General features: G+C 41.9%; 1 protein-coding gene across 2 annotated transcripts in view; it reads left to right on the top strand.

Annotated features, from left to right (window-relative positions):
- The first annotated feature begins 1,705 nt into the window (after positions 1 to 1,705).
- The window catches only part of TACC1 (transforming acidic coiled-coil containing protein 1), a 145,613-nt gene continuing 133,444 nt past the window's right edge, over positions 1,706 to 13,874 (top strand). Inside the window, exon 1 of one of the 2 annotated variants that reach the window (XM_043983874.1) lies at positions 1,706 to 1,849. The gene's annotated coding sequence lies outside the window, so the exon portion shown is untranslated. The remainder of the gene's footprint in view (positions 1,850 to 13,874) is intronic. The other variant, XM_043983875.1, reaches the window with a different exon arrangement.

Below are 13,874 nucleotides of genomic sequence, written 5' to 3' on the forward strand. Positions count from 1 at the left end.
TAGCTACTCTTGGCACTAACAATGATCTCAGACTATTCCAAAGGACTTAAGATGAAAAATCCTATCCACCTCCAAAGAAAGAACTTATGAAGTCTGAATGAAGATAGAAGTATATTTTCTTATAAATTTATTTATTTTTCTTGAAGTTTTTTTTGTCTGTGTTTTACAACATGGCTAATATGGAAATATGCTTTACATGATTGCACATATATAACCTATATCAAATTGCTTGCCTTCCCAAAGAAAGGGATGGGAAGAGAGGAAGAGAGAGAATTTGGAACTCAAAATTTCTAAAAATAAATGGTAAAAATTGTTTCTACATATAATTTTTAAAAAGAAAACATAAAATGTGGAAAAGAAAACAACATGGAATATTAATCCTACAAATTGTTTAGTTACCTGGAATAATAAGATCATAGATTTAAGATCTGAAAGGAACATCTAGTCTGGTCTCTAGAACATCCATTAGTCCAACCTTTTTATTTTACAAATGAATAACTATTTATATTGTAATACATTAATTGCATTGCTTAAAATACCATAACAATGTTTCAATATTTCCCTCTAAATCTTTGTCTATTTATTCTCCTCTAGAGCAAAGCTTCTTAAACTGTGAGTTGCAACCCCATATGGGGTAGTATAACTGAATTTGGGGGTCATTAAAAATTTGGCAATAGTAAAAGATTATGTATATCTATTTTATATACCTTTATATCTGGGGTTGCATAAAAATTTCCCTGGAGAAAAGGGGTCTCGAGTGGAAAAAGTTTAAGAAGCCCTGCTCTAGAGAGACTTTTATTCATACTAAGATGTAAGTGACTGATAACAATTGTAACCCTCCCAGGGGTATTTTCCTGGATTTCAAGTTAAAAAGATGGAACTCTAGCAAGAATATTAGGCATTATCTAATAGCTGGTGGAAAAATTTGTGGGGAACATATAGCTTTCCCCAAAGTTATATAGCACCCCCAAAGTTATTCAAAATAAATGTTTTCTAGACTGCCTACTTAGAATTCAGGCTCTGATTCTATAGCACTTCAGCTTTTTAGGACATGGGACCAAGAATTTAAACTAGGAGAAAGTTTTCCTCTTACTTCTAAACACAGACCACTCCCCAAAATAAGTCTGTGGTCTATCTGGGTGTACAAATCCTAAAGCAAGATGAAAAATCTGCACTCTTTGTGTTGTCTCCAAATTATCTGTGTCTCTTGTCCTTAAACTCTGTCACTTCTCTAAACTAGCTCGGTTATCTCTCTCTTGTCCCCAAACTCTGAGTTATCTCCAAATTCTGCTACTTATCCCCGCAATTATCCCCAAATTCTGTCCCCTCCTTATAAAAGTCTGTCTCTTCTCCCCAGATTCTGTCAACTATCCTCAAAGCAGCCTCAGTTTCTTCTAGGTTTCATAGCCCTAGAGGAGAAACAAGCAAACCTTGTTTTTTGGTCTCACCTACAATTAAAAGGGTTTTTTGTCTTTTTTTTCTTTTTTAAAGAAAAGGAGGTTTCAAGGAGGCACAGACAGGCATAAGAAGCAGACACAATATTGAGTCACCTCCCCTGGGAGGGTGAGAGTAAAATACCCACAGGCAACCAGGCAGGCCCTGGTGTGTCCATTGCTCACAAGGGGCCGTTCTTGGATATGGAACTTTCCACGCAATGACTTTCTGGCTAATTATTACCATCTGCTTCATTTCGGGCAACAGACCCTTTCCAGGGGAGGCTTGTGAGTTTATTTGCTGGAGATGCAGGAGAAAGGCAACCAGTTGTGACCAGCTGTTTGGAGCCCACAAGCTTTCCTGAGGAAGAAGCAAGACTGCTGCTATTCAGATCGCTACCTGGACTACCGAGTAAGTAAGTTTTCTAGCCATTTGCTTCCACAGTTCTCCGATCTAATGCTCTCGTCCTCTAGTCTGGTTTTCCAGTCTCACTTTCTGTTCTCTGGAATGCTTGGGAGAACAGTCAGTTCCTTTCCTCTGGACAGCAGGCTAACCAGCATGCACTGCACGCTCCTCCTGCACAGCTGCCAGCCAGAGCTATGTCATGTGGAGAGGGAGGCCTGGAGTGTGATTCAGTCAATGAACAGCTAGCTATTTATTGCGGTAAGCAGGTTTCAGCCTCATCCTGATGAGATATTTTATGGTCTTAGGAGTAATAAACAAACATTTCAGGGACCCTTTCCAACTCAAAGAAACAAAAGGCTGTTCAGGTCACAGGATCGTAAATATAGAACTGAAAGAAAATTTGGAGGTCATAAAGTGTTACAGGTCCCTGGCTATACTGCCCAGTGGTTAATGGGAAGAAATGAAAATTTTCAGGGTAGTGATACTGATTAAAAAAATAAGGAGAAAATGGGACAGACAGTGGAAGATTTCCTGGATGTGATTTTCCTGGAGCCAATGGTTTGAAATTCCCAGCCCTTGTTGAAAGCAACACCCGAACTTTGGAGATCATATGTGGTAAAGAGGTCCCTTCAGTGTGTACAAAGGAAAGAGGACTGGAATTTCAAGTCAAAGAACCTGACTTCCAACTCCAGCTTGTTACCAGGGTGACCCTGAACAAGATGTTTGACGCCCCGGGCCTTAGTTTCTTCATCTGTAAGATAAGGGAGAAAGACTAGGTGACCTCTAAGGCCCCTTCTAAGTCTTCATTTATGATTCCATGGTTCTCTGACTCAATGACCTTATCCATCTCTGTCTGGCAGCGTAATAGATTGGGGGGGGGCGGGGCAACGAGGGTTAAGTGACTTGCCCAGGGTCACACAGCTGTCTGAGGTCAGATTTGAACTCAGGTTCTCCTGAATCCAGGGCCGATGCTTTATCCACTGCACCACCTAGCTGCCCCCAGTGTAATTGCTTTTTACCAGTCCCATAATGAAACCTCTTTGATTTGTCAACAAATTTTCACCAAGGGTCTCTAAGAAGAACACTATGGGAGACAGGATGGTGGTGGAAGGAACAGGGTTGTTTCATGAAAAATCATCACAAAAGCAACAGGAAAATACAGTTCAGGGATTGTCTTCCAGTGTTTGAAGAGCCAATACCTGCATGGGGATTAGATTGTTCCACTTGGCTCCAGAGGGCAGAACCAGGGGCAAAAGTTAGAAATTCTTGAGGCAGATTTTGACTCAATCTAAAGAAAAATTCCCTAAGAATTGTTCAAAACTGGAATGGGCCCTCTTGGTAGGTAGTGAGTTTCCCATTGTTGGAACTCTTCAAGCTGAATATGAGGAATATTGTAGGGAGGATTTCTTTTCAGGTACATGCTGGACTAAATTTCGTAAGAGGTCCCTCTGAACCCTGATAAGCTGTGGTTCTGTGGCTAGCTCCATTATTGCCTCCAAAAGCAGAATCACAGAATTCTGTAGATGCAAAGGACCTTTAGAAAAGAACTACTCCAACCTTTCTGTCTTACAGTTGGGAAACGAAGCCTCACCAAATGACTCATCAGACATCATACAGTGAGTTAAAGGGACAACCAGGACTAGAATCATGGGATCATAACTGGAGGAGACCTTAGAGATCATTTAATCTAATCCCTTCACATTTTTCAGATAAGGAAACTGAGGCACAGAGAAGCCAAGTGAATTGTCATGATCATACACATTCCTAATCCTGTGCTCTTTACACTATGCCAGACTATTTATGATACTGGGTTCCCACTATGAACAATTTAAGCCAAGGCCTATCCAATGGCATATGATAGACCACAGAGAATGGTTTTGTGGTAGGTCATAGTCACGACACCTACAGAGAAACACAGTGGAGAAAGGCAGGTTGGATTATGAGAGAGATGGTTAAGTGGATTCACAACTGGTTGAACATTACCCAGAGAAAGTCTACAGATCTCCTGCTTCTGTGAATCACAAAAGCAGATAATAATAATATTAATTGGAGAAGGAAATGGCAAACCATTCCAATATCTTTGCCAAGAAAACCTCATGAACACTATCCATCCCCAGGGTCATGAAGAGTCAGACAGTACTCGATACTGACTAACAACAAAAATACCAATGCTCACATTCCTATTTGTTTTGTTTTGTTTTTTATTGAGGCAGTTGGGGTTAAGTGACTTGCCCAGGGTCACACAGCTAGTAAGTGTTAAGTGTCTGAGGCTGGATTTGAACTCAGGTACTCCTGACTCCAGGGCCGGTGCTCTATCCACTGTGCCACCTAGCTGCCCCTAGTGGTTCATATTTCTCTTTTCTTTTCTTTTTTTTGTGAGGCAATTGGGGTTAAGTGACTTGCCCAGGGTCACACAGCTAGCAAGTGTTAAGTGTCTGAGGCTGGATTTGAACTCAGGTCCTCCTGAATTCAGGGCCAGTGTTCTATCCACTGCGCCACCTAGCTGCCCTGGTTCACATTTCTTTAGGACTTTGTGCTATACAAAGTACTTTCCTCAAAATAGCAATATCCTGCTTAGGTAGTGGTTCAAGTATTATTTCCAAGCATTATTTTATAGATGAGGAAACTGAGACGACTAGTTGGCGCAAAGGTTAGTAGTGCTCGACTTGGCATCAACCAGCTGTGTAATCCTGAGCAAGTCACTTAGCCTCTCTCAGCCTCAGTTTCCTTACCTGTAAAATGGGGATAATAATAGTACCTAATTCACAGGGTAAGAATCTGGAATGAGATAACATATGTATGGTCCTTTGCAAACCTTAAAGTGCTATATAAATTGTAGTAGTAGTAGTTGTTGTTGTTGTTGTGACATACCATAGTCAGATGGCTAGAAAAAAAATAGAATTGAAATATATTGGGGGGGGCAGCTAGGTGGCACAGTGGATAAAGCACCGGCCCTGGATTCAGGAGACTTGAGTTCAAATCCGACCTCAGACACTTGCAAGTCACTTAACCCTCATTGCCCTGCCCCACCAACCCCCTCCAAAAAAAAAAGAAAAAGAAAAAAAGAAAGACATTGGAATATTTAACTGCTACAGTTTGGCTTAGCAGATTCATCTTCACTCTTGAAGCATTTGAAACACTCTTATGTCAAAGAGGAAGTTGACTTATTTGGTGTAGTTGCCTAAGCCAGAGCAGAAGATAGCCTACATAAGAGATGAGTAACTAAATGCCAAGGGATATAGATCTAATAGTAAGGAGGAATGCTGAGCACTTCAGGTGGGATGTAGCTGGAAGGCCTAAAAGTGAGTGAGGACAAGCCAGCTATGGTGGAACAGAATTAATACTCATTTGCCTTGGAGCCAAGAGACTCAGATCTGAGTCCTGGCCTTGGTCACCTTTTAGCTCTGCAACTTTGGAGGAGTTACAACCTCTCAATGAGTCTGTTTCCTTATGTGCAAAATGGACTTTTTTTATACTTTGTGATTTCATTATTTTAAGAAATCATGAAACTTCTTCCACTGTGGACAGGCACCTGCTTGGCAACTTAAAGTCTTTTTTTTTTTTTTGCCAGGAAATGGGGGTTAAGTGACTTGCCCAGGGTCACACAGCTAGTAAGTGTCAAGTATCTGAGGCCAGATTTGAACTCAGGTACTCCTGAATCCAGGGCCGGTGCTTTATCCACTGTGCCACCTAGCCGCCCCGCAACTTAAAGTCTTAAAGATGGGTGGCTAGGTGATATATTAGATAGAATGCTGGGCCTGGAGTCAGGAAAATTCATCTTCCCAGTTCAAATCTGACCTCAGATACTTACTAACTGTGCAACCCTAAGCAAGTTGCTTAACCTGTCTGTCTCAGTTCCTTATCTGTAAAATGAGCTGGAGAAAGAAGTATCTTTGTCAAGAAAACCCCAGATGGGGTCACCAAGAGTCAATACCAAAATACCAAAAAGACTGAACAAGTCTTAGTTGCCAGGGGCACTCAGATATTAAGTGACTTGCCCAGGAGTACACAGCCAATGTGTATCAGAGATGAGACTTGAACCCAGCTATCCCTGACTCTGTAGGCATTTCTCTAGCCACTACTCCACAATGCCACTTCAGTGGTGATAAATACATTAATAAATGACTTTTATGCAGTGTTCTATGTGAGAGCACTTGCCACAGTCACATGGTCAATAAGTGGCCAAGTTGAAGAAACAATGATTCCTTCTAGCCTCTGTAACCCTAGGTAAGTCACTTAACTTCTAACTGTCCCAGGCAACCTTCTAAGACCATAAATAGCAGAGAAGGTGCTGAAAAATACGTCAACTGAAGCTTTCCCTTTACTAAATGAAATAACAGGTCTAAGTTTGGGGGAAAAAAAAGTCATCTGAAGTGCCTCCAAATTGGGACAAAGGGGTGGGGGAGTGGGGGTAAACAACCCTTACACAGATAGGGATGACACTGAGCAACCATTGCCAAAGCAGCCTTTGATTTGAGTTTCCACTCCATTAGACCTGTCATTTGCCAACCCCATGAATCACATCCCGATCCCAAAGCCTCATCGACTAATGCAGAGTCATCACCGCAGCTTGGGCCTTGCCTGGGTTTGCAGAGTGGCCGAACTGTTCCAGCCTGATGGGGTCAGGACTGTTCCATTTATTCTACTCTCCCCACTCTTGTTGTTGCTTTTGTTCAAAAGTCCTCTCCTTAAGGTCAGTTGCTTGTTTTAGCCAGAAGTGGTGTTCCTGTGACTTGGCAAGACTTTCTGGCTCCCACAAATCTAAGATAAATAACTACTGTCCCTCCCTGCCCTCTGAGTGCAGCCTAGAACACCAAACAATAAATCATGCATTTTTTACCTTGATTTCCTTAGACGTTTGATTGAAAAACCCAACATGTCCAAAACTGAACTCATTATCTTTGTTGTTGTTCAGTCATTTGCAGTCGTGTCTGATTCCTCGTGACCCCTTTTGAGGTTTTCTTGGCAAAGGTACTGGAGTGGTTTGCCATTTCCTTCTCCAGATCATTTTTACAGAAGAGAAAACTGAGGCAAAACAAGGTTAAGTGACTTGCCCAGGTCCCACAGCTAGTAAGTGTGTGAGGCCAGATTTGAACTCAGGAAGATGTCTTCCAGACTCTAGGTTTGGCATTCTATCTACTGTGCTGCTTAGCTGTCCATCATCTTCTCCACCCCCCCCAAAAAAATCTTCCTTTCTTCCTAAATTTTCAATTGCTATCAAAGATACCACCGTCCTTATTCACCCAGGCTCATAACTTTCTTTCACCCCACCCCTCCCCCGTATCCAAACTGAGGCCCAGAGAAGGGAAAGGATTTTCTCTGTGTTATACACACAGGCAGCAACATACAACAGATATGAATACTGGGGTTTGAACCCTAGCTCTTCCATCACTTTGAATTTAGCAGGTCTTTGTCCAAGGCACATATAGTGCAGTGAGGGGGGATGCACTGTCTCTGAAGTCAGAGGACTTCCTCTGCCATCTACGCCACCTTGGGCAAGTGACTTCACCTTCCTGGGCCTCAATTTCCTCATCTGTAAAATTAAGAATATGGACTAGATGATCTTGGTGGTCTCTGACTCTCTGAGTCTGGGAACTCAGTTTCCTTGCCTATAAAATAAGGAAGTCAAACTGAAAGATTTCTAAGGTCTTTAACAAATCTAAAACCCAAGATCCTAACTATTGGGTAATTTTTTTTTTGGTGGGGCAATGAGGGTTAAGTGACTTGCCCAGGGTCACACAACTAGTAAGTGTCAAGTGTCTGAGGCTGGATTTGAATTCAGGTCCTCCTGAATCCAGGGCCAGTGCTCTATCCACTGTGCCACCTAGCTGGCCCACTATTGGGCCATAATTTTGAGAGGTAACATGAAGTAGTGAACAGGATATTAGACTAGGGAGCCAGGAAGACATGGGTTAGATCGTACTTCTGACTATTAACTTCGTGATCATGAGCAAGTTAATGAACCTCTCTGAACCTCAATTTCCCCATCTGTAAAATGGGTAGAATACCTGCTTCACAATGTTGTCATGAGGCTCAGAAAACACAATGTGTGTAGCGAGGCAGCTAGATGGCCCAATGGAGAGAGAATATGACCTGGGGTCAGGAAGCTCTGAGTTCAAATTTGACCTCAGACACTTAATAGCTGGGTAAGTCACTTAAGCTCTGTTTGCCTGTTTCCTCAACTGTAAAATGAGAAAAATATCAGCATCTACCTCCCAAGGTTGTTGTGAGGACCACATTCCTGGAATACAATAGGTGCTTTATAAATGCTTATTCCCTTCCCTTCAACTCGGTTGATTATCTCCCATTTATCCTGTGCCTATCTTGTTTATAGTCATTTACATGTTCTCTCCGCACCTGCTCCTCCTGGGCAGGGACAATTTTGGGTTTTCTTTGCTTCCCTAGCTAGAGCTTAGCATAAATGCTTGGCACATAGAAGGTACTTAATAAAGTATTTGTTGAGGATTAGCTCTGCTGAATTTCCCAATCCCTAAATACAATTAAATTGACCCAAGACAATAACAATAATTTTTGTGTTCCTGATTGCATTTTTATTTTTAACCACAAAAGTATTGTATTATTTTGACATATAAAGATAGTTTTCAACATTTGTTTTCATAGGATTTTTAGTTCCAAATTTTTCTCCCTCCCTTCCTTTCCTTCCCCCCTCCCCAAGACAGAAAGCAATCTGATATAGGTTATATATGTACACTGATTGCATTTTTAAATGCACATCATGTTTAAAATTAAGGAACACCCCCCCCATTTAAAATTTTCTTATGATAACAGACCCAGAGTTTATGCCAAGTCAGAGGCAATCCAGGTCTGCTTTTCTTGGGAGCCAGGAACTTCTTGTGTTAGTGAATAGAGAGCAGTGAGTTCAGAGGGTGAGGATAAGGAATGTTCTGGGAGGATTGTTTCCACTTTCTAGCTCTGAAATCGGGAGACATCCATGTTAAATAAACTAAGTCCCTTCCAGGTCACCAGGTAAATAAGAGCAGTTTTTAAATGTGTCTTCTTGTTGTTGATATTTTAAAGAAACAGAACACCAGGCAAATGTTTGTAATCACATTGTCCTAAAAGTTTGAGTGATGGGCAAATTCCCTTCTGACAATGAATGGTCATGGTCTGAAAAGAAAAATTTTTTTAATTAATAACTTAAATGAAAAGTTTGCAAAGGCCACCCTGTCACTGAAACACTATGTAGGAATAAGAGTAACAAGAAAGTGAATTATGCAAGTAAGTATCTTGTTCTCCTCCTCCCAGGGGATACACTTTCAAGTAATCATCAAGTGCTGACTGCAGCTGTCTTAGAGGAGGAGGGGTCAGGCCCCATATCTCAGATGCCCTCTGGGCAGGGGCTGATGCTGTTGACCACCCTCTCCCCCTGGACTCACTCCTCCCCAAGTTTCCATAACGTGGCTCTCTCCTGTTCTCCTCCCACCTATCAGATCTCAGTGTCCTTTGCCAGATCAGCATCCACTCATGTCCCACATGCTTACGTGTCACTGATCCTCTCAGTTCCCAAGGGTTTGGTTGTCTCTACTCGGACAACTCTCAAGTCTACGTGTCCAGCACTTAAGTCTCTTCTAAACTGCAATCCTGAAGCAATCCTGGAAGCCCCATGGGAATTCCAAAATTAAACTCATTCCCTTCCCCCCATCCTGACATCCCCCCCAAAAAAAAACCCCATTAATTTTCCAAATTTTTCTATTTCCATTGAGGGCATCCTTCAAGTCCCTAGGTTCTTAGTCTCATATTCATCCTTGATTCTTCACTCTCCCTTACCTCTCATATCCAATTAATTGCCAGGTTCTGTGAATTTTACCTCCACAATATCTCTTTCATCTATCCCTTTGCCTCCACTCACACAACTATGACTCTATTTCAGGCCTTCATCCCCTCTTCCCTGGACTATTATACTAGTTTCATCCTCCCTATCTCTAGTCTTTCCCCTCTCTTATCCTTTTTTTTTAAGGGGGATTAGGGGGCAGCTAGGTGGCGCAGTGAATAAAGCACTGGCCTTGGATTCAGGAGGACCTGAGTTCAAAGACAGTCCCACTAGGGAGACATTTACTAGCTGTGTGACCCTGGGCAAGTCACTTAACCCCCATTGCCCTGCAAAAAAAAGGGGGATTGGGGGCAGCTAGGTGGTGCAGTGGATAAAGCACTGGCCCTGGATTCAGGAGGACCTGAGTTCAAAGCCAGCCTCAGACACTTGACATTTACTAGCTGTGTGACCTTGGGCAAGTCACTTAACCCCCATTACCCCGCAAAAAAAAAAAGGAGGGGTATTAGACCTGAGATTTCATTGATGTAGACTAAGGAAACTCCTACCAAAGCAGGTCACCAATTGCTCTGCAATTTATAGAGAGTTGCCTAGGAACGCTGAGAGATTAAGTGACTTGCACAGAGTCTGTATCAGAATCAGAATTTGAAGTCAGGTCTTCCTGCCTGATGCCAGCTCTCCATCACTATGCTAGGCTACTTCTAAATCTAATCGATTTTTCATATGATTGCCAAATTGCTGTTCCTAAAATACAGATTTGGACATGTCACTCCCCTACTCAAGAAGTTTCAGTAGTTCCCTATTGTCTCTAGCATAAAAAAAAATTCAGTGGTTATATATCTCTTCCAGGAGGCTTTGTAATGTTTGGGGACTTAACACAATGAGTACAATGTCATTTGCAAACAGGAGCATCTGGATTACTTCACCATCCATAGAAAATCCTTCTCCAACTTGATAATGATGGTGATGGTGATGACTAGCATGTTTATGTACCAGGAGCTCTGCTAAGTGTTTTCCAAATAATATCTCATCTGATCCTACTACAACCCTGGGAGGTAGGTGCTATTATTATCTCTATTTTACAGTTGAGGAGACTGAGGCAAATAGAGGTAAAGTAACTTGCAATTTATAGAGAGTTGCCTAGGAACGCTGAGAGATTAAGTGACTTGCACAGAGTCTCTGTTGTTCTATCTCCAACCACTAGGGAGAGTACTTGAGCAATAACAGCTGCTCTCCAGCTGAAAACAATAGCCACTAGCTGTCCCTTGTTAAAAGTTATACTCCACTTCTACTAAGGCCAGGCTTTCTGCTTGGCACCACAAAGTACCCTCAGGCAAAAAGTAGCTGCTTTCTTCATAAATTCATAACAGTTCTTAAGCACCTTTTCTTACATTAGGTTGATTTTTTTTAAAAGTCAATATCAGGGGGCAGCTAGGTAGTACAGTGGATAGAGCACAGGCCCTGGAGTCAGGAGTACCTGAGTTCAAATCCGGACAAAGCTATTATTCTTATCACCCAAAAATTTAGAGTTAGACCTTTGAGATCATTTAGCCTGAACCCTTATTTTACATGTAGCAAGCACATTCTGGCTCATTCCTCCAGAGTTGGACAAGCTGCACCTGTCCTTTAGGATGGTAGGGGTACCCTGAAGATTTTGGAGTGTCTATTCTCCAATCATATCATCTCCATCCCAGACCAACTGCATTTTCCCTATCATTAGGTGCTGTTGACTAGAACCCCCCACTAGACCACTTTAACATCAATGAGCTCTTATAAAGAGATATTTGCTCTGAAGATATAACAAGAACAAAAGTACAAACATTTCCTCTCAACATGTTGGAGGCACATGCTGTTCCCACTTATCTCACCTTGGTCTCTGTGTAGAGTGGGCTCAAGCTTAGCTTGGGTTTTACAAAGCATTTGGTGCTACCAAGTTCACATCTAGATGTGGCATGGCAGCCAGAGAAATCCTCATCTCAGCTACCACTGGGCTGAGCCCCAAAGGTCATTTTTGAAGGTAACTCTTTATTCCAGGAGGCATCAAAAGCTGAGCTATCTGCAAAACCTGGATACTACAATGCCAAAGTCTCTGATCCTTTCACCTAAAATAGAAAAGAACAAAGACAGAGGGCTATATCCAGAAGGTCATGTGCTTTGTGGCCTTAGTGGAGATTGACCAAGACACTCTTGGTTCTGCCTATGCAGCCAATCAAAAAGGCATCTTCTAACAATGTGGTTAGAAGACCAGAACTAGCTGAAGAATGTCTAGGCATGCTCAATTGTCTCTCAAAGACATTTCCTTTTAACATCATCATGACTCTCTTGAAAGTGGGCGCTTTAGCCTCTCCATGTGGAGAGACTCCATTAAAGAGATTCTGCACATGTGCCAACCCCTGCAAGGGATCGATGGAAGAAACCAAAGCCAGAAAAGTTAAATGACTTGTCTAAGGTCACAAATTAAATGAACTTCAGTGAAATAACAAATCTTTTGAAATATGATTTTGTACTCATTTAAATCCTGGGCTTCTGACTCTAAATCTAATGTTATTTTCACTGTAGCACACAATTGTAGGCTAATAGTTCAGCAGCCAGTCAATAAACACCTACAGTATTCCCAGCACCTACAGCATTGCCAACTACTGTGCTAGGTGCTGGGAATACAAAGACAAAAGTCAGTCCCTGCTCTCAAGGAACTTACAGTCTAGTAGGGGTTGTTGTTCAGTCATTTTCAGTCATGTCTGACTCTTCATGAACCCATTTGGTGTTTTCTTGGCAAAAATACTGGAGTGGTTTGCCATTTCCTTTCCCGGTTCATTTTTACAGATGAGGAAACTGAGGCAAACAGGATTAAGTGATTTGTCCAGAGACACACAGCTAGTAAGTATCTGAGGCCAGATTTGAACTCAGGATGATGAGTCTTCCTGACTCTATACCTGGCATTCTATCCATTTTGCCACCTAGCTGCCTGCCCCTTATAGGGGATACAACATGAAAATAACTCTACAATAAAGATATATAAAGGATAAATTGAAGATAATTAACAGAGGAAAGATGTTAGCATTAAAGGAGATCTGGAAAAAGGTAGGAGTTTAGCTGGAACTTGAAGGAAGCCAGAGAAGCCAGGAGGCAAAAAATGAGGAGATAGAGATTCTAGACATGGCTGTGGGGACAGACGGATAGTGAAAATGCAGGGTGAGATGATGAATTGTCCTGTTCCAGGAACAGCAAAGAGGTCAGTATCACTGGATTACAGAGCAGTAGAGGGAAGTAAGGTATAAAAAAGACTGCAAAAGTGGCCAGCAAGGGAGGTTGACATAGATTTTAAAGATAGGAAGATTTTTAAACAGATTTTTAAAATTCAGATGGTATTTTTTTCCAATTACATATAAAGACAAATTTTAACATTTCTTTTTTATTTAAAATTCTGAGTGCTAAGTTTTCTCCTTCCCTCCTCTTGCCCCTCCCTAAGATGGTAAAGAATCGGATATAGGTCATATAGATTTTTAAAATTTGATCCAGAGGTGATAGGGAGCCAACTGAAATTTATTGAGTAGGGGTAAGATAGCTCTGTGCTTTAAGAAAAGTACTTTGAAAGATGAATGAAGGGTAGCCTGGTGTGGAGAGAAATTTGTAGTAGGGAGACCAATAATTGGACTATTGCAATAGTCCAGGTATGAGGTGATAAGGGCCCCAAACCAGGTGGTAGCCTGTCAGAGGAGAAAAGGAGCAGAAGTTTTTCTCCAAGGATATTGCATTAAAAGGTCATGAGATTGGGGCAGCTACGTGGTACAGTGGAGCACCGGCCCTGGATTCAGTAGTACCTGAATTCAAATCTGGCCTCAGACACTTAACATTTACTAGCTGTGTGACCCTGGGCAAGTCACTTAACCCTCATTGCCTCACCAAAAAAAAAAAAGTCATAGGATCACAGTATTTGGATCTAGAAGGGTCACAGGCTCACAGGAACCCCAGAAATCCTCTAGTCCAGTGCCTTCATTTTACAGATGAGGAACTGAGACCTAAAGAGATAAAGTGACTTGCCCCATTACAGCTAGGTAGAAGATCCAAAATTCCAACGTGGGTGATCTGATTCTCCCAATCTAGCATTTCTTCCACTTTAACATACTGACTCCATTGCCTGGCTACAAAGGTCCCACCAAAGCCGATAGTATAGGTGTAAGTTGATCCAGCCTCTCCCTTTCCCAGCTGTTCTAGTCAGAATAACACCTGAGCCACTACAAAAGGA

This window comes from Dromiciops gliroides, chromosome 2, assembly GCF_019393635.1.
Source record: "Dromiciops gliroides isolate mDroGli1 chromosome 2, mDroGli1.pri, whole genome shotgun sequence".
NCBI classification, from domain to species: Eukaryota; Metazoa; Chordata; class Mammalia; order Microbiotheria; family Microbiotheriidae; genus Dromiciops; species Dromiciops gliroides.